Here is a 17,491-nt window from a genome sequence, read left to right as displayed (position 1 = left end):
CTATCTCTCTGTCCAGCGTTGGTGGTATAGTGGTGAGCATAGCTGCCTTCCAAGCAGTTGACCCGGGTTCGATTCCCGGCTATCGCAAAAATTGATTTTTACACATCCGGGTCTATTCAGTAAGTTTCAAGCCGTTTACAATGTTAACCTTTCAACTTGATGTAGCTTGTAACACGCGTTGTTGGTGAGTGAGGGGCTGCTCCAGGTACAGTCAGCATGGACAGCACAATGAAGCATGACCTTCGATAGCTCAGCTGGTAGAGCGGAGGACTGTAGAAAATAATCGGACATCCTTAGGTCGCTGGTTCGATTCCGGCTCGAAGGAAGCTTTATATTTTTGTGAGACGGGAAAAAAAATGGTAGGTTGATCCTACAGAGTGAAGAGTGGACTTTAGGTGCGAATTCCGTGGTCAGCAAAAGGACCACTTTATCTGGGAAGATCTAAAGAAACTATAACTCTGACGCATCTCACAAAGATCATTGGAACAGGAACTCATGAACTGCAGCCGCGGACTGACAGGCATTACAGCTGTATTTTAAAATAAAAAGGTTCACCTCCTATAGGATCTGTGGATGCTCTGTCACATACACCATCCCATGTGGTGTGTGCAGGGTGGAGACACATATCCCATATGGTCTAGCGGTTAGGATTCCTGGTTTTCACCAAGGCGGCCCGGGTTCGACTCCCCGTATGGGAAGCTAGTTTTTATTGGAACCCTTTGTTGCTAGTTGGTCAAATCAAATAGCATTAATCATATTCCCCAACATCTAAAGCGCTCACCTTACCTGAATAGCCACCTCAAAATACTGGGGCAGATTTCTTACCTCTTTGGGCTGGTCAAGGAACATCAGAAACGGGAGGAATAGATTAGAGAGATTATATAAAAAGCAACAGGAGGAAAGATAATGAAAATGGAGAGATTAAAGAAAAGGAGGATAGATTAAAGAAAAGAGGAGAGGAAGTGACAAAAGGTAGCGGTAAAGAAAAAGTGGACAAACAGGGAGAGGTAAAGAGAAAGGGTTGGGAGATAAAGAGAACAAAGATAGATGAAGAGGAAAAGGGAGACATAATGCCAATGTCTGTCTAGGGAGATGGTCGACTATGTGCTTGATTTTATACACCTGTTAGCAATGGATGTGGCTGAAATACCTAAACTCAATAATTAGGGGTGTCCACATCCTTTCATAAAGTGTATATGTTTTATATGTAATATGTATAATTTGTCCCTTCAGAAAATTATGTAAAGGAAACTGTCACTGCGGGAAAAGTGAATTACACCGGACAAATTTATGGTAAAACCTGATCATACTGCTCTTGTTCTCAGGGCAGCCCCATCACCATGAGATGGGCATAAAGGGATCAAGTATTATATCTTCTATATCTGATGATTGCTGGAGGAAGGGTGGAATTCCTGAAACTGCCAGTGCTGCTTAGTTATCCCCAGTCTGGCCACCGACAACTTACAGGTAACTATCCGTACGAATCACAAAACAGGTGTATTTATAACAACATTACATTGTATGTATAGATTTTATAGCACCACAATATACTGACCAGGTATTTCATTTTATAGTTATAGTGAGTTCTGCATCAGGTTCAATCATATCATGGAAAAATCATCTCAAAATCCAAATTACAAACAAGAAAAACAAAGGAATACACTAAAGCAACAAAGCAAAAAGTATGTGAAGCACCAGTCATTTACCTGAAAGAAAGACATCAGTAGATTGACCACCATTTTCTTGACTAGGCCAAGACCTAGGGAAACAGCACCACCTTCTGGTACAAAACTGAGGAGCAGATTGCCCTCCTTGGTGATGAATCATCGGTTCTGTATTTTAAATGGGAATAATGATAAGAAGTGTTTCTACCCAGTTTCGAACCGGGGACCTTTGTCGCTTGAGGCAAACAGTACAACCGCTACGCTAAAGAAGCTTAAGTGTAGAAGTAAGCCAGGCCAGAGAAGAGGATCGGACCAAGGCAGAAGATGACAATTTTTAACATTTCCTGAAGGTCGGCCAGATTTCTAAATGTTCTGATGAAACATTCCATATTCCACATAAAACTAAATTCTGCTAAAGGCTGAAAAATGACACAATAACATCTACATATGCAGAACTCCTAAAACCACCCATGTAGCAGATCTATCGGGCTCTGTGAAAACTGGTTCCACACTTCTTTTACCTTCGTTGTATATCAGACTGGATCTAACTCACATTATCCTAAAACTCAAGGGTCACAAAACCCAGCCTTTCCCAGGACATCATCAGCAGGGTTCATTTTTATGAAATTAAAGAAAACGTTACGCAACCTCCATAGAAAGTGAGCATCCTCTGAGTGCTGCTGAGTCTGAGCTCCGGGATATGACATCATTTCCCACAAACAAAAAATGGCTTTGGAAAAAAACGGAAGGAAAATGTTTTTTTTTTCTTATGTTTTTTTTTCCGGACCTTCCCATCTCTAGATTAAAAGCCTATCTCTCTGTCCAGTGTTGGTGGTATAGTGGTGAGCATAGCTGCCTTCCAAGCAGTTGACCCGGGTTCGATTCCCGGACATCGCAAAAATTGATTTTTACACATCCGGGTCTATTCAGTAAGTTTCAAGCCGTTTACAATGTTAACCCTTCAACTTGATGTAGCTTGTAACACGCGTTGTTGGTGAGTGAGGGGCTGCTCCAGGTACAGTCAGCATGGACAGCACACTGAAGCATGACCTTCGATAGCTCAGCTGGTAGAGCGGAGGACTGTAGAAAATAATCGGACATCCTTAGGTCGCTGGTTCGATTCCGGCTCGAAGGAAGCTTTATATTTTTGTGAGACGGGAAAAAAAATGGTAGGTTGATCCTACAGAGTGAAGAGTGGACTTTAGGTGCGAATTCCGTGGTCAGCAAAAGGACCACTTTATCTGGGAAGATCTAAAGAAACTATAACTCTGACGCATCTCACAAAGGTCATTGGAACAGGAACTCATGAACTGCAGCCGCGGACTGACAGGCATTACAGATGTATTTTAAAATAAAAAGGTTCACCTCCTATAGGATCTGTGGATGCTCTGTCACATACACCATCCCATGTGGTGTGTGCAGGGTGGAGACACATATCCCATATGGTCTAGCGGTTAGGATTCCTGGTTTTCACCCAGGCGGCCCGGGTTCGACTCCCGGTATGGGAAGCTAGTTTTTATTGGAACCCTTTGTTGCTAGTTGGTCAAATCAAATAGCATTAATCATATTCCCCAACATCTAAAGCGCTCACCTTACCTGAATAGCCACCTCAAAATACTGGGGCAGATTTCTTACCTCTTTGGGCTGGTCAAGGAACATCAGAAATGGGAGGAATAGATTAGAGAGATTATATAAAAAGCAACAGGAGGAAAGATAATGAAAATGGAGAGATTAAAGAAAAGGAGGATAGATTAAAGAAAAGAGGAGAGGAAGTGACAAAAGGTAGCGGTAAAGAAAAAGTGGACAAACAGGGAGAGGTAAAGAGAAAGGGTTGGGAGATAAAGAGAACAAAGATAGATGAAGAGGAAAAGGGAGACATAATGCCAATGTCTGTCTAGGGAGATGGTCGACTATGTGCTTGATTTTATACACCTGTTAGCAATGGATGTGGCTGAAATACCTAAACTCAATAATTAGGGGTGTCCACATCCTTTCATAAAGTGTATATGTTTTATATGTAATATGTATAATTTGTCCCTTCAGAAAATTATGTAAAGGAAACTGTCACTGCGGGAAAAGTGAATTACACCGGACAAATTTATGGTAAAACCTGATCATACTGCTCTTGTTCTCAGGGCAGCCCCATCACCATGAGATGGGCATAAAGGGATCAAGTATTATATCTTCTATATCTGATGATTGCTGGAGGAAGGGTGGAATTCCTGAAACTGCCAGTGCTGCTTAGTTATCCCCAGTCTGGCCACCGACAACTTACAGGTAACTATCCGTACGAATCACAAAACAGGTGTATTTATAACAACATTACATTGTATGTATAGATTTTATAGCACCACAATATACTGACCAGGTATTTCATTTTATAGTTATAGTGAGTTCTGCATCAGGTTCAAACATATCATGGAAAAATCATCTCAAAATCCAAATTACAAACAAGAAAAACAAAGGAATACACTAAAGCAACAAAGCAAAAAGTATGTGAAGCACCAGTCATTTACCTGAAAGAAAGACATCAGTAGATTGACCACCATTTTCTTGACTAGGCCAAGACCTAGGGCAACAGCACCACCTTCTGGTACAAAACTGAGGAGCAGATTGCCCTCTTTGGTGATGAATCATCGGTTCTGTATTTTAAATGGGAATAATGATAAGAAGTGTTTCTACCCAGTTTCGAACCGGGGACCTTTGTCGCATGAGGCAAACGGTACAACCGCTACGCTAAAGAAGATTAAGTGTAGAAATAAGCCAGGCCAGAGAAGAGGATCAGACCAAGGCAGAAGATGACAATTTTTAACATTTCCTGAAGGTCGGCCAGATTTCTAAATGTTCTGATGAAACATTCCATATTCCACATAAAACTAAATTCTGCTAAAGGCTGAAAAATGACACAATAACATCTACATATGCAGAACTCCTAAAACCACCCATGTAGCAGATCTATCGGGCTCTGTGAAAACTGGTTCCACACTTCTTTTACCTTCGTTGTATATCAGACTGGATCTAACTCACATTATCCTAAAACTCAAGGGTCACAAAACCCAGCCTTTCCCAGGACATCATCAGCAGGGTTCATTTTTATGAAATTAAAGAAAACGTTACGCAACCTCCATAGAAAGTGAGCATCCTCTGAGTGCTGCTGAGTCTGAGCTCCGGGATATGACATCATTTCCCACAAACAAAAAATGGCTTTGGAAAAAAACGGAAGGAAAATGTTTTTTTTTTCTTATGTTTTTTTTTCCGGACCTTCCCATCTCTAGATTAAAAGCCTATCTCTCTGTCCAGTGTTGGTGGTATAGTGCTGAGCATAGCTGCCTTCCAAGCAGTTGACCCGGGTTCGATTCCCGGACATCGCAAAAATTGATTTTTACACATCCGGGTCTATTCAGTAAGTTTCAAGCCGTTTACAATGTTAACCCTTCAACTTGATGTAGCTTGTAACACGCATTGTTGGTGAGTGAGGGGCTGCTCCAGGTACAGTCAGCATGGACAGCACACTGAAGCATGACCTTCGATAGCACAGCTGGTAGAGCGGAGGACTGTAGAAAATAATCGGACATCCTTAGGTCGCTGGTTCGATTCCGGCTCGAAGGAAGCTTTATATTTTTGTGAGACGGGAAAAAAAATGACCTAGGGCCAAGACCTAGGGCAACAGCACCACCTTCTGGTACAAAACTGAGGAGCAGATTGCCCTCTTTGGTGATGAATCATCGGTTCTGTATTTTAAATGGGAATAATGATAAGAAGTGTTTCTACCCAGTTTTGAACCGGGGACCTTTGTCGAAAAGGCAAACGGTACAACCGCTACGCTAAAGAAGCTTAAGTGTAGAAACAAGCCAGGCCAGAGAAGAGGATCGGACCAAGGCAGAAGATGACAATTTTTAACATTTCCTGAAGGTCGGCCAGATTTCTAAATGTTCTGATGAAACATTCCATATTCCACATAAAACTAAATTCTGCTAAACGCTGAAAAATGACACAATAACATCTACATATGCAGAACTCCTAAAACCACCCATGTAGCAGATCTATCGGGCTCTGTGAAAACTGGTTCCACACTTCTTTTACCTTCGTTGTATATCAGACTGGATCTAACTCACATTATCCTAAAACTCAAGGGTCACAAAACCCAGCCTTTCCCAGGACATCATCAGCAGGGTTCATTTTTATGAAATTAAAGAAAACGTTACGCAACCTCCATAGAAAGTGAGCATCCTCTGAGTGCTGCTGAGTCTGAGCTCCGGGATATGACATCATTTCCCACAAACAAAAAATGGCTTTGGAAAAAAACGGAAGGAAAATGTTTTTTTTTTCTTATGTTTTTTTTTCCAGACCTTCCCATCTCTAGATTAAAAGCCTATCTCTCTGTCCAGCGTTGGTGGTATAGTGGTGAGCATAGCTGCCTTCCAAGCAGTTGACCCGGGTTCGATTCCCGGCCAACGCAAAAATTGATTTTTACACATCCGGGTCTATTCAGTAAGTTTCAAGCCGTTTACAATGTTAACCCTTCAACTTGATGTAGCTTGTAACACGCGTTGTTGGTGAGAGAGGGGCTGCTCCAGGTACAGTCAGCATGGACAGCCCCTGAACCATGACCTTCGATAGCTCAGCTGGTAGAGCGGAGGACTGTAGAAAGTAATCGGACATCCTTAGGTCGCTGGTTCGATTCCGGCTCAAAGGAAGCTTTATATTTTTGTGAGACGGGAAAAAAAATGGTAGGTTGATCCTACAGAGTGAAGAGTGGACTTTAGGTGCGAATTCCGTGGTCAGCAAAAGGACCACTTTATCTGGGAAGATCTAAAGAAACTATAACTCTGACGCATCTCACAAAGATCATTGGAACAGGAACTCATGAACTGCAGCCGCGGACTGACAGGCATTACAGCTGTATTTTAAAATAAAAAGGTTCACCTCCTATAGGATCTGTGGATGCTCTGTCACATACACCATCCCATGTGGTGTGTGCAGGGTGGAGACACATATCCCATATGGTCTAGCGGTTAGGATTCCTGGTTTTCACCAAGGCGGCCCAGGTTCGACTCCCCGTATGGGAAGCTAGTTTTTATTGGAACCCTTTGTTGCTAGTTGGTCAAATCAAATAGCATTAATCATATTCCCCAACATCTAAAGCGCTCACCTTACCTGAATAGCCACCTCAAAATACTGGGGCAGATTTCTTACCTCTTTGGGCTGGTCAAGGAACATCAGAAACGGGAGGAATAGATTAGAGAGATTATATAAAAAGCAACAGGAGGAAAGATAATGAAAATGGAGAGATTAAAGAAAAGGAGGATAGATTAAAGAAAAGAGGAGAGGAAGTGACAAAAGGTAGCGGTAAAGAAAAAGTGGACAAACAGGGAGAGGTAAAGAGAAAGGGTTGGGAGATAAAGAGAACAAAGATAGATGAAGAGGAAAAGGGAGACATAATGCCAATGTCTGTCTAGGGAGATGGTCGACTATGTGCTTGATTTTATACACCTGTTAGCAATGGATGTGGCTGAAATACCTAAACTCAATAATTAGGGGTGTCCACATCCTTTCATAAAGTGTATATGTTTTATATGTAATATGTATAATTTGTCCCTTCAGAAAATTATGTAAAGGAAACTGTCACTGCGGGAAAAGTGAATTACACCGGACAAATTTATGGTAAAACCTGATCATACTGCTCTTGTTCTCAGGGCAGCCCCATCACCATGAGATGGGCATAAAGGGATCAAGTATTATATCTTCTATATCTGATGATTGCTGGAGGAAGGGTGGAATTCCTGAAACTGCCAGTGCTGCTTAGTTATCCCCAGTCTGGCCACCGACAACTTACAGGTAACTATCCGTACGAATCACAAAACAGGTGTATTTATAACAACATTACATTGTATGTATAGATTTTATAGCACCACAATATACTGACCAGGTATTTCATTTTATAGTTATAGTGAGTTCTGCATCAGGTTCAATCATATCATGGAAAAATCATCTCAAAATCCAAATTACAAACAAGAAAAACAAAGGAATACACTAAAGCAACAAAGCAAAAAGTATGTGAAGCACCAGTCATTTACCTGAAAGAAAGACATCAGTAGATTGACCACCATTTTCTTGACTAGGCCAAGACCTAGGGAAACAGCACCACCTTCTGGTACAAAACTGAGGAGCAGATTGCCCTCCTTGGTGATGAATCATCGGTTCTGTATTTTAAATGGGACTAATGATAAGAAGTGTTTCTACCCAGTTTCGAACCGGGGACCTTTGTCGCTTGAGGCAAACAGTACAACCGCTACGCTAAAGAAGCTTAAGTGTAGAAATAAGCCAGGCCAGAGAAGAGGATCGGACCAAGGCAGAAGATGACAATTTTTAACATTTCCTGAAGGTCGGCCAGATTTCTAAATGTTCTGATGAAACATTCCATATTCCACATAAAACTAAATTCTGCTAAAGGCTGAAAAATGACACAATAACATCTACATATGCAGAACTCCTAAAACCACCCATGTAGCAGATCTATCGGGCTCTGTGAAAACTGGTTCCACACTTCTTTTACCTTCGTTGTATATCAGACTGGATCTAACTCACATTATCCTAAAACTCAAGGGTCACAAAACCCAGCCTTTCCCAGGATATCATCAGCAGGGTTCATTTTTATGAAATTAAAGAAAACGTTACGCAACCTCCATAGAAAGTGAGCATCCTCTGAGTGCTGCTGAGTCTGAGCTCCGGGATATGACATCATTTCCCACAAACAAAAAATGGCTTTGGAAAAAAACGGAAGGAAAATGTTTTTTTTTTCTTATGTTTTTTTTTCCGGACCTTCCCATCTCTAGATTAAAAGCCTATCTCTCTGTCCAGCGTTGGTGGTATAGTGGTGAGCATAGCTGCCTTCCAAGCAGTTGACCCGGGTTCGATTCCCGGCCAACGCAAAAATTGATTTTTACACATCCGGGTCTATTCAGTAAGTTTCAAGCCGTTTACAATGTTAACCCTTCAACTTGATGTAGCTTGTAACACGCATTGTTGGTGAGTGAGGGGCTGCTCCAGGTACAGTCAGCATGGACAGCACACTGAAGCATGACCTTCGATAGCTCAGCTGGTAGAGCGGAGGACTGTAGAAAATAATCGGACATCCTTAGGTCGCTGGTTCGATTCCGGCTCGAAGGAAGCTTTATATTTTTGTGAGACGGGAAAAAAAATGGTAGGTTGATCCTACAGAGTGAAGAGTGGACTTTAGGTGCGAATTCCGTGGTCAGCAAAAGGACCACTTTATCTGGGAAGATCTAAAGAAACTATAACTCTGACGCATCTCACAAAGGTCATTGGAACAGGAACTCATGAACTGCAGCCGCGGACTGACAGGCATTACAGATGTATTTTAAAATAAAAAGGTTCACCTCCTATAGGATCTGTGGATGCTCTGTCACATACACCATCCCATGTGGTGTGTGCAGGGTGGAGACACATATCCCATATGGTCTAGCGGTTAGGATTCCTGGTTTTCACCCAGGCGGCCCGGGTTCGACTCCCGGTATGGGAAGGTAGTTTTTATTGGAACAATTTGTTGCTAGTTGGTCAAATCAAATAGCATTAATCATATTCCCCAACATCTAAAGCGCTCACCTTACCTGAATAGCCACCTCAAAATACTGGGGCAGATTCCTTACCTCTTTGGGCTGGTCAAGGAACATCAGAAACGGGAGGAATCGATTAGAGAGATTATATAAAAAGCAACAGGAGGAAAGATAATGAAAATGGAGAGATTAAAGAAAAGGAGGATAGATTAAAGAAAAGAGGCGAGGAAGTGACAAAAGGTAGCGGTAAAGAAAAAGTGGACAAACAGGGAGAGGTAAAGAGAAAGGGTTGGGAGATAAAGAGAACAAAGATAGATGAAGAGGAAAAGGGAGACATAATGCCAATGTCTGTCTAGGGAGATGGTCGACTATGTGCTTGATTTTATACACCTGTTAGCAATGGATGTGGCTGAAATACCTAAACTCAATAATTAGGGGTGTCCACATCCTTTCATAAAGTGTATATGTTTTATATGTAATATGTATAATTTGTCCCTTCAGAAAATTATGTAAAGGAAACTGTCACTGCGGGAAAAGTGAATTACACCGGACAAATTTATGGTAAAACCTGATCATACTGCTCTTGTTCTCAGGGCAGCCCCATCACCATGAGATGGGCATAAAGGGATCAAGTATTATATCTTCTATATCTGATGATTGCTGGAGGAAGGGTGGAATTCCTGAAACTGCCAGTGCTGCTTAGTTATCCCCAGTCTGGCCACCGACAACTTACAGGTAACTATCCGTACGAATCACAAAACAGGTGTATTTATAACAACATTACATTGTATGTATAGATTTTATAGCACCACAATATACTGACCAGGTATTTCATTTTATAGTTATAGTGAGTTCTGCATCAGGTTCAAACATATCATGGAAAAATCATCTCAAAATCCAAATTACAAACAAGAAAAACAAAGGAATACACTAAAGCAACAAAGCAAAAAGTATGTGAAGCACCAGTCATTTACCTGAAAGAAAGACATCAGTAGATTGACCACCATTTTCTTGACTAGGCCAAGACCTAGGGCAACAGCGCCACCTTCTGGTACAAAACTGAGGAGCAGATTGCCCTCTTTGGTGATGAATCATCGGTTCTGTATTTTAAATGGGAATAATGATAAGAAGTGTTTCTACCCAGTTTTGAACCGGGGACCTTTGTCGAAAAGGTAAATGGTACAACCGCTACGCTAAAGAAGCTTAAGTGTAGAAACAAGCCAGGCCAGAGAAGAGGATCGGACCAATGCAGAAGATGACAATTTTTAACATTTCCTGAAGGTCGGCCAGATTTCTAAATGTTCTGATGAAACATTCCATATTCCACATAAAACTAAATTCTGCTAAAGGCTGAAAAATGACACAATAACATCTACATATGCAGAACTCCTAAAACCACCCATGTAGCAGATCTATCGGGCTCTGTGAAAACTGGTTCCACACTTCTTTTACCTTCGTTGTATATCAGACTGGATCTAACTCACATTATCCTAAAACTCAAGGGTCACAAAACCCAGCCTTTCCCAGGACATCATCAGCAGGGTTCATTTTTATGAAATTAAAGAAAACGTTACGCAACCTCCATAGAAAGTGAGCATCCTCTGAGTGCTGCTGAGTCTGAGCTCCGGGATATGACATCATTTCCCACAAACAAAAAATGGCTTTGGAAAAAAACGGAAGGAAAATGTTTTTTTTTTCTTATGTTTTTTTTTCAGGACCTTCCCATCTCTAGATTAAAAGTCTATCTCTCTGTCCAGCGTTGGTGGTATAGTGGTGAGCATAGCTGCCTTCCAAGCAGTTGACCAGGGTTCGATTCCCGGCCATCGCAAAAATTGATTTTTACACATCCGGGTCTATTCAGTAAGTTTCAAGCCGTTTACAATGTTAACCTTTCAACTTGATGTAGCTTGTAACACGCGTTGTTGGTGAGTGAGGGGCTGCTCCAGGTACAGTCAGCATGGACAGCAGACTGAAGCATGACCTTCGATAGCTCAGCTGGTAGAGCGGAGGACTGTAGAAAATAATCGGACATCCTTAGGTCGCTGGTTCGATTCCGGCTCGAAGGAAGCTTTATATTTTTGTGAGACGGGAAAAAAAATGGTAGGTTGATCCTACAGAGTGAAGAGTGGACTTTAGGTGCGAATTCCATGGTCAGCAAAAGGACCACTTTATCTGGGAAGATCTAAAGAAACTATAACTCTGACGCATCTCACAAAGATCATTGGAACAGGAACTCATGAACTGCAGCCGCGGACTGACAGGCATTACAGCTGTATTTTAAAATAAAAAGGTTCACCTCCTATAGGATCTGTGGATGCTCTGTCACATACACCATCCCATGTGGTGTGTGCAGGGTGGAGACACATATCCCATATGGTCTAGCGGTTAGGATTCCTGGTTTTCACCCAGGCGGCCTGGGTTCGACTCCCAGTATGGGAAACTAGTTTTTATTGGAACCCTTTGTTGCTAGTTGGTCAAATCAAATAGCATTAATCATATTCCCCAACATCTAAAGCGCTCACCTTACCTGAATAGCCACCTCAAAATACTGGGGCAGATTCCTTACCTTTTTGGGCTGGTCAAGGAACATCAGAAACGGGAGGAATAGATTAGAGAGATTATATAAAAAGCAACAGGAGGAAAGATAATGAAAATGGAGAGATTAAAGAAAAGGAGGATAGATTAAAGAAAAGAGGAGAGGAAGTGACAAAAGGTAGCGGTAAAGAAAAAGTGGACAAACAGGGAGAGGTAAAGAGAAAGGGTTGGGAGATAAAGAGAACAAAGATAGATGAAGAGGAAAAGGGAGACATAATGCCAATGTCTGTCTAGGGAGATGGTCGACTATGTGCTTGATTTTATACACCTGTTAGCAATGGATGTGGCTGAAATACCTAAACTCAATAATTAGGGGTGTCCACATCCTTTCATAAAGTGTATATGTTTTATATGTAATATGTAAAATTTGTCCCTTCAGAAAATTATGTAAAGGAAACTGTCACTGCGGGAAAAGTGAATTACACCGGACAAATTTATGGTAAAACCTGATCATACTGCTCTTGTTCTCAGGGCAGCCCCATCACCATGAGATGGGCATAAAGGGATCAAGTATTATATCTTCTATATCTGATGATTGCTGGAGGAAGGGTGGAATTCCTGAAACTGCCAGTGCTGCTTAGTTATCCCCAGTCTGGCCACCGACAACTTACAGGTAACTATCCGTACGAATCACAAAACAGGTGTATTTATAACAACATTACATTGTATGTATAGATTTTATAGCACCACAATATACTGACCAGGTATTTCATTTTATAGTTATAGTGAGTTCTGCATCAGGTTCAAACATATCATGGAAAAATCATCTCAAAATCCAAATTACAAACAAGAAAAACAAAGGAATACACTAAAGCAACAAAGCAAAAAGTATGTGAAGCACCAGTCATTTACCTGAAAGAAAGACATCAGTAGATTGACCACCATTTTCTTGACTAGGCCAAGACCTAGGGCAACAGCACCACCTTCTGGTACAAAACTGAGGAGCAGATTGCCCTCTTTGGTGATGAATCATCGGTTCTGTATTTTAAATGGGAATAAGGATAAGAAGCGTTTCTACCCAGTTTCGAACCGGGGACCTTTGTCACGTGAGGCAAACGGTACAACCGCTACGCTAAAGAAGCTTAAGTGTGGAAATAAGCCAGGCCAGAGAAGAGGATCGGACCAAGGCAGAAGATGACAATTTTTAACATTTCCTGAAGGTCGGCCAGATTTCTAAATGTTCTGATGAAACATTCCATATTCCACATAAAACTAAATTCTGCTAAAGGCTGAAAAATGACACAATAACATCTACATATGCAGAACTCCTAAAACCACCCATGTAGCAGATCTATCGGGCTCTGTGAAAACTGGTTCCACACTTCTTTTACCTTCGTTGTATATCAGACTGGATCTAACTCACATTACCCTAAAACTCAAGGGTCACAAAACCCAGCCTTTCCCAGGACATCATCAGCAGGGTTCATTTTTATGAAATTAAAGAAAACGTTACGCAACCTCCATAGAAAGTGAGCATCCTCTGAGTGCTGCTGAGTCTGAGCTCCGGGATATGACATCATTTCCCACAAACAAAAAATGGCTTTGGAAAAAAACGGAAGGAAAATGTTTTTTTTTCTTATGTTTTTTTTTCCGGACCTTCCCATCTCTAGATTAAAAGCCTATCTCTCTGTCCAGCGTTGGTGGTATAGTGGTGAGCATAGCTGCCTTCCAAGCAGTTGACCCGGGTTCGATTCCCGGCTATCGCAAAAATTGATTTTTACACATCCGGGTCTATTCAGTAAGTTTCAAGCCGTTTACAATGTTAACCTTTCAACTTGATGTAGCTTGTAACACGCGTTGTTGGTGAGTGAGGGGCTGCTCCAGGTACAGTCAGCATGGACAGCACACTGAAGCATGACCTTCGATAGCTCAGCTGGTAGAGCGGAGGACTGTAGAAAATAATCGGACATCCTTAGGTCGCTGGTTCGATTCCGGCTCGAAGGAAGCTTTATATTTTTGTGAGACGGGAAAAAAAATGGTAGGTTGATCCTACAGAGTGAAGAGTGGACTTTAGGTGCGAATTCCGTGGTCAGCAAAAGGACCACTTTATCTGGGAAGATCTAAAGAAACTATAACTCTGACGCATCTCACAAAGATCATTGGAACAGGAACTCATGAACTGCAGCCGCGGACTGACAGGCATTACAGCTGTATTTTAAAATAAAAAGGTTCACCTCCTATAGGATCTGTGGATGCTCTGTCACATACACCATCCCATGTGGTGTGTGCAGGGTGGAGACACATATCCCATATGGTCTAGCGGTTAGGATTCCTGGTTTTCACCCAGGCGGCCCGGGTTCGACTCCCGGTATGGGAAGGTAGTTTTTATTGGAACAATTTGTTGCTAGTTGGTCAAATCAAATAGCATTAATCATATTCCCCAACATCTAAAGCGCTCACCTTACCTGAATAGCCACCTCAAAATACTGGGGCAGATTCCTTACCTCTTTGGGCTGGTCAAGGAACATCAGAAACGGGAGGAATCGATTAGAGAGATTATATAAAAAGCAACAGGAGGAAAGATAATGAAAATGGAGAGATTAAAGAAAAGGAGGATAGATTAAAGAAAAGAGGCGAGGAAGTGACAAAAGGTAGCGGTAAAGAAAAAGTGGACAAACAGGGAGAGGTAAAGAGAAAGGGTTGGGAGATAAAGAGAACAAAGATAGATGAAGAGGAAAAGGGAGACATAATGCCAATGTCTGTCTAGGGAGATGGTCGACTATGTGCTTGATTTTATACACCTGTTAGCAATGGATGTGGCTGAAATACCTAAACTCAATAATTAGGGGTGTCCACATCCTTTCATAAAGTGTATATGTTTTATATGTAATATGTATAATTTGTCCCTTCAGAAAATTATGTAAAGGAAACTGTCACTGCGGGAAAAGTGAATTACACCGGACAAATTTATGGTAAAACCTGATCATACTGCTCTTGTTCTCAGGGCAGCCCCATCACCATGAGATGGGCATAAAGGGATCAAGTATTATATCTTCTATATCTGATGATTGCTGGAGGAAGGGTGGAATTCCTGAAACTGCCAGTGCTGCTTAGTTATCCCCAGTCTGGCCACCGACAACTTACAGGTAACTATCCGTACGAATCACAAAACAGGTGTATTTATAACAACATTACATTGTATGTATAGATTTTATAGCACCACAATATACTGACCAGGTATTTCATTTTATAGTTATAGTGAGTTCTGCATCAGGTTCAAACATATCATGGAAAAATCATCTCAAAATCCAAATTACAAACAAGAAAAACAAAGGAATACACTAAAGCAAAAAAGCAAAAAGTATGTGAAGCACCAGTCATTTACCTGAAAGAAAGACATCAGTAGATTGACCACCATTTTCTTGACTAGGCCAAGACCTAGGGCAACAGCACCACCTTCTGGTACAAAACTGAGGAGCAGATTGCCCTCTTTGGTGATGAACCATCGGTTCTGTATTTTAAATGGGAATAATGATAAGAAGTGTTTCTACCCAGTTTTGAACCGCGGACCTTTGTCGAAAAGGTAAACGGTACAACCGCTACGCTAAAGAAGCTTAAGTGTAGAAACAAGCCAGGCCAGAGAAGAGGATCGGACCAAGGCAGAAGATGACAATTTTTAACATTTCCTGAAGGTCGGCCAGATTTCTAAATGTTCTGATGAAACATTCCATATTCCACATAAAACTAAATTCTGCTAAAGGCTGAAAAATGACACAATAACATCTACATATGCAGAACTCCTAAAACCACCCATGTAGCAGATCTATCGGGCTCTGTGAAAACTGGTTCCACACTTCTTTTACCTTCGTTGTATATCAGACTGGATCTAACTCACATTATCCTAAAACTCAAGGGTCACAAAACCCAGCCTTTCCCAGGACATCATCAGCAGGGTTCATTTTTATGAAATTAAAGAAAACGTTACGCAACCTCCATAGAAAGTGAGCATCCTCTGAGTGCTGCTGAGTCTGAGCTCCGGGATATGACATCATTTCCCACAAACAAAAAATGGCTTTGGAAAAAAACGGAAGGAAAATGTTTTTTTTTTTCTTATGTTTTTTTTTCCGGACCTTCCCATCTCTAGATTAAAAGCCTATCTCTCTGTCCAGCGTTGGTGGTATAGTGGTGAGCATAGCTGCCTTCCAAGCAGTTGACCAGGGTTCGATTCCCGGCCATCGCAAAAATTGATTTTTACGCATCCAGGTCTATTCAGTAAGTTTCAAGCCGTTTACAATGTTAACCTTTCAACTTGATGTAGCTTGTAACACGCGTTGTTGGTGAGTGAGGGGCTGCTCCAGGTACAGTCAGCATGGACAGCACACTGAAGCATGACCTTCGATAGCTCAGCTGGTAGAGCGGAGGACTGTAGAAAATAATCGGACATCCTTAGGTCGCTGGTTCGATTCCGGCTCGAAGGAAGCTTTATATTTTTGTGAGACGGGAAAAAAAATGGTAGGTTGATCCTACAGAGTGAAGAGTGGACTTTAGGTGCGAATTCCGTGGTCAGCAAAAGGACCACTTTATCTGGGAAGATCTAAAGAAACTATAACTCTGACGCATCTCACAAAGATCATTGGAACAGGAACTCATGAACTGCAGCCGCGGACTGACAGGCATTACAGCTGTATTTTAAAATAAAAAGGTTCACCTCCTATAGGATCTGTGGATGCTCTGTCACATACACCATCCCATGTGGTGTGTGCAGGGTGGAGACACATATCCCATATGGTCTAGCGGTTAGGATTCCTGGTTTTCACCCAGGCGGCCCGGGTTCGACTCCCGGTATGGGAAGGTAGTTTTTATTGGAACAATTTGTTGCTAGTTGGTCAAATCAAATAGCATTAATCATATTCCCCAACATCTAAAGCGCTCACCTTACCTGAATAGCCACCTCAAAATACTGGGGCAGATTCCTTACCTCTTTGGGCTGGTCAAGGAACATCAGAAACGGGAGGAATCGATTAGAGAGATTATATAAAAAGCAACAGGAGGAAAGATAATGAAAATGGAGAGATTAAAGAAAAGGAGGATAGATTAAAGAAAAGAGGCGAGGAAGTGACAAAAGGTAGCGGTAAAGAAAAAGTGGACAAACAGGGAGAGGTAAAGAGAAAGGGTTGGGAGATAAAGAGAACAAAGATAGATGAAGAGGAAAAGGGAGACATAATGCCAATGTCTGTCTAGGGAGATGGTCGACTATGTGCTTGATTTTATACACCTGTTAGCAATGGATGTGGCTGAAATACCTAAACTCAATAATTAGGGGTGTCCACATCCTTTCATAAAGTGTATATGTTTTATATGTAATATGTATAATTTGTCCCTTCAGAAAATTATGTAAAGGAAACTGTCACTGCGGGAAAAGTGAATTACACCGGACAAATTTATGGTAAAACCTGATCATACTGCTCTTGTTCTCAGGGCAGCCCCATCACCATGAGATGGGCATAAAGGGATCAAGTATTATATCTTCTATATCTGATGATTGCTGGAGGAAGGGTGGAATTCCTGAAACTGCCAGTGCTGCTTAGTTATCCCCAGTCTGGCCACCGACAACTTACAGGTAACTATCCGTACGAATCACAAAACAGGTGTATTTATAACAACATTACATTGTATGTATAGATTTTATAGCACCACAATATACTGACCAGGTAT

At 41.5% G+C, this 17,491-nt stretch overlaps 19 non-coding genes across 19 annotated transcripts; all 19 read left to right on the top strand.

The window, feature by feature from the left end:
• The first annotated feature begins 15 nt into the window (after nt 1-15).
• On the top strand, nt 16-87 carry TRNAG-UCC (transfer RNA glycine (anticodon UCC)). Its single transcript has one exon. It is a non-coding gene; the product is annotated as a tRNA-Gly (tRNA).
• Nucleotides 88-239: 152 nt separating this feature from the next.
• On the top strand, nt 240-325 carry TRNAY-GUA (transfer RNA tyrosine (anticodon GUA)). Its single transcript is given in 2 exon segments — nt 240-276; nt 290-325. It is a non-coding gene; the product is annotated as a tRNA-Tyr (tRNA).
• A 2,388-nt stretch (nt 326-2,713) lies between these two features.
• On the top strand, nt 2,714-2,799 carry TRNAY-GUA (transfer RNA tyrosine (anticodon GUA)). Its single transcript is given in 2 exon segments — nt 2,714-2,750; nt 2,764-2,799. It is a non-coding gene; the product is annotated as a tRNA-Tyr (tRNA).
• A 301-nt stretch (nt 2,800-3,100) lies between these two features.
• TRNAE-UUC (transfer RNA glutamic acid (anticodon UUC)) lies at nt 3,101-3,172 on the top strand. Its single transcript has one exon. It is a non-coding gene; the product is annotated as a tRNA-Glu (tRNA).
• A 2,015-nt stretch (nt 3,173-5,187) lies between these two features.
• Nucleotides 5,188-5,273, top strand: TRNAY-GUA (transfer RNA tyrosine (anticodon GUA)). The gene is given in 2 exon segments: nt 5,188-5,224; nt 5,238-5,273. It is a non-coding gene; the product is annotated as a tRNA-Tyr (tRNA).
• A 778-nt stretch (nt 5,274-6,051) lies between these two features.
• TRNAG-UCC (transfer RNA glycine (anticodon UCC)) lies at nt 6,052-6,123 on the top strand. The gene has a single exon. It is a non-coding gene; the product is annotated as a tRNA-Gly (tRNA).
• A 151-nt stretch (nt 6,124-6,274) lies between these two features.
• Nucleotides 6,275-6,360, top strand: TRNAY-GUA (transfer RNA tyrosine (anticodon GUA)). Its single transcript is given in 2 exon segments — nt 6,275-6,311; nt 6,325-6,360. It is a non-coding gene; the product is annotated as a tRNA-Tyr (tRNA).
• A 2,164-nt stretch (nt 6,361-8,524) lies between these two features.
• Nucleotides 8,525-8,596, top strand: TRNAG-UCC (transfer RNA glycine (anticodon UCC)). The gene has a single exon. It is a non-coding gene; the product is annotated as a tRNA-Gly (tRNA).
• A 152-nt stretch (nt 8,597-8,748) lies between these two features.
• TRNAY-GUA (transfer RNA tyrosine (anticodon GUA)) lies at nt 8,749-8,834 on the top strand. Its single transcript is given in 2 exon segments — nt 8,749-8,785; nt 8,799-8,834. It is a non-coding gene; the product is annotated as a tRNA-Tyr (tRNA).
• A 301-nt stretch (nt 8,835-9,135) lies between these two features.
• TRNAE-UUC (transfer RNA glutamic acid (anticodon UUC)) lies at nt 9,136-9,207 on the top strand. The gene has a single exon. It is a non-coding gene; the product is annotated as a tRNA-Glu (tRNA).
• Nucleotides 9,208-10,997: 1,790 nt separating this feature from the next.
• TRNAG-UCC (transfer RNA glycine (anticodon UCC)) lies at nt 10,998-11,069 on the top strand. Its single transcript has one exon. It is a non-coding gene; the product is annotated as a tRNA-Gly (tRNA).
• Nucleotides 11,070-11,221: 152 nt separating this feature from the next.
• TRNAY-GUA (transfer RNA tyrosine (anticodon GUA)) lies at nt 11,222-11,307 on the top strand. Its single transcript is given in 2 exon segments — nt 11,222-11,258; nt 11,272-11,307. It is a non-coding gene; the product is annotated as a tRNA-Tyr (tRNA).
• A 301-nt stretch (nt 11,308-11,608) lies between these two features.
• On the top strand, nt 11,609-11,680 carry TRNAE-UUC (transfer RNA glutamic acid (anticodon UUC)). The gene has a single exon. It is a non-coding gene; the product is annotated as a tRNA-Glu (tRNA).
• A 1,790-nt stretch (nt 11,681-13,470) lies between these two features.
• On the top strand, nt 13,471-13,542 carry TRNAG-UCC (transfer RNA glycine (anticodon UCC)). The gene has a single exon. It is a non-coding gene; the product is annotated as a tRNA-Gly (tRNA).
• Nucleotides 13,543-13,694: 152 nt separating this feature from the next.
• On the top strand, nt 13,695-13,780 carry TRNAY-GUA (transfer RNA tyrosine (anticodon GUA)). Its single transcript is given in 2 exon segments — nt 13,695-13,731; nt 13,745-13,780. It is a non-coding gene; the product is annotated as a tRNA-Tyr (tRNA).
• A 301-nt stretch (nt 13,781-14,081) lies between these two features.
• On the top strand, nt 14,082-14,153 carry TRNAE-UUC (transfer RNA glutamic acid (anticodon UUC)). Its single transcript has one exon. It is a non-coding gene; the product is annotated as a tRNA-Glu (tRNA).
• Nucleotides 14,154-15,944: 1,791 nt separating this feature from the next.
• TRNAG-UCC (transfer RNA glycine (anticodon UCC)) lies at nt 15,945-16,016 on the top strand. The gene has a single exon. It is a non-coding gene; the product is annotated as a tRNA-Gly (tRNA).
• Nucleotides 16,017-16,168: 152 nt separating this feature from the next.
• TRNAY-GUA (transfer RNA tyrosine (anticodon GUA)) lies at nt 16,169-16,254 on the top strand. The gene is given in 2 exon segments: nt 16,169-16,205; nt 16,219-16,254. It is a non-coding gene; the product is annotated as a tRNA-Tyr (tRNA).
• A 301-nt stretch (nt 16,255-16,555) lies between these two features.
• Nucleotides 16,556-16,627, top strand: TRNAE-UUC (transfer RNA glutamic acid (anticodon UUC)). The gene has a single exon. It is a non-coding gene; the product is annotated as a tRNA-Glu (tRNA).
• Nucleotides 16,628-17,491: the final 864 nt, after the last annotated feature.

The sequence above is a fragment of the Sceloporus occidentalis genome, unplaced genomic scaffold (genome assembly GCF_023333645.1).
Source record: "Sceloporus occidentalis isolate IW3139 unplaced genomic scaffold, rSceOcc1.0.p SCAF_357, whole genome shotgun sequence".
Lineage (NCBI taxonomy): Eukaryota > Metazoa > Chordata > Lepidosauria > Squamata > Phrynosomatidae > Sceloporus > Sceloporus occidentalis.
This window is presented reverse-complemented; position numbering and strand designations above follow the sequence as displayed.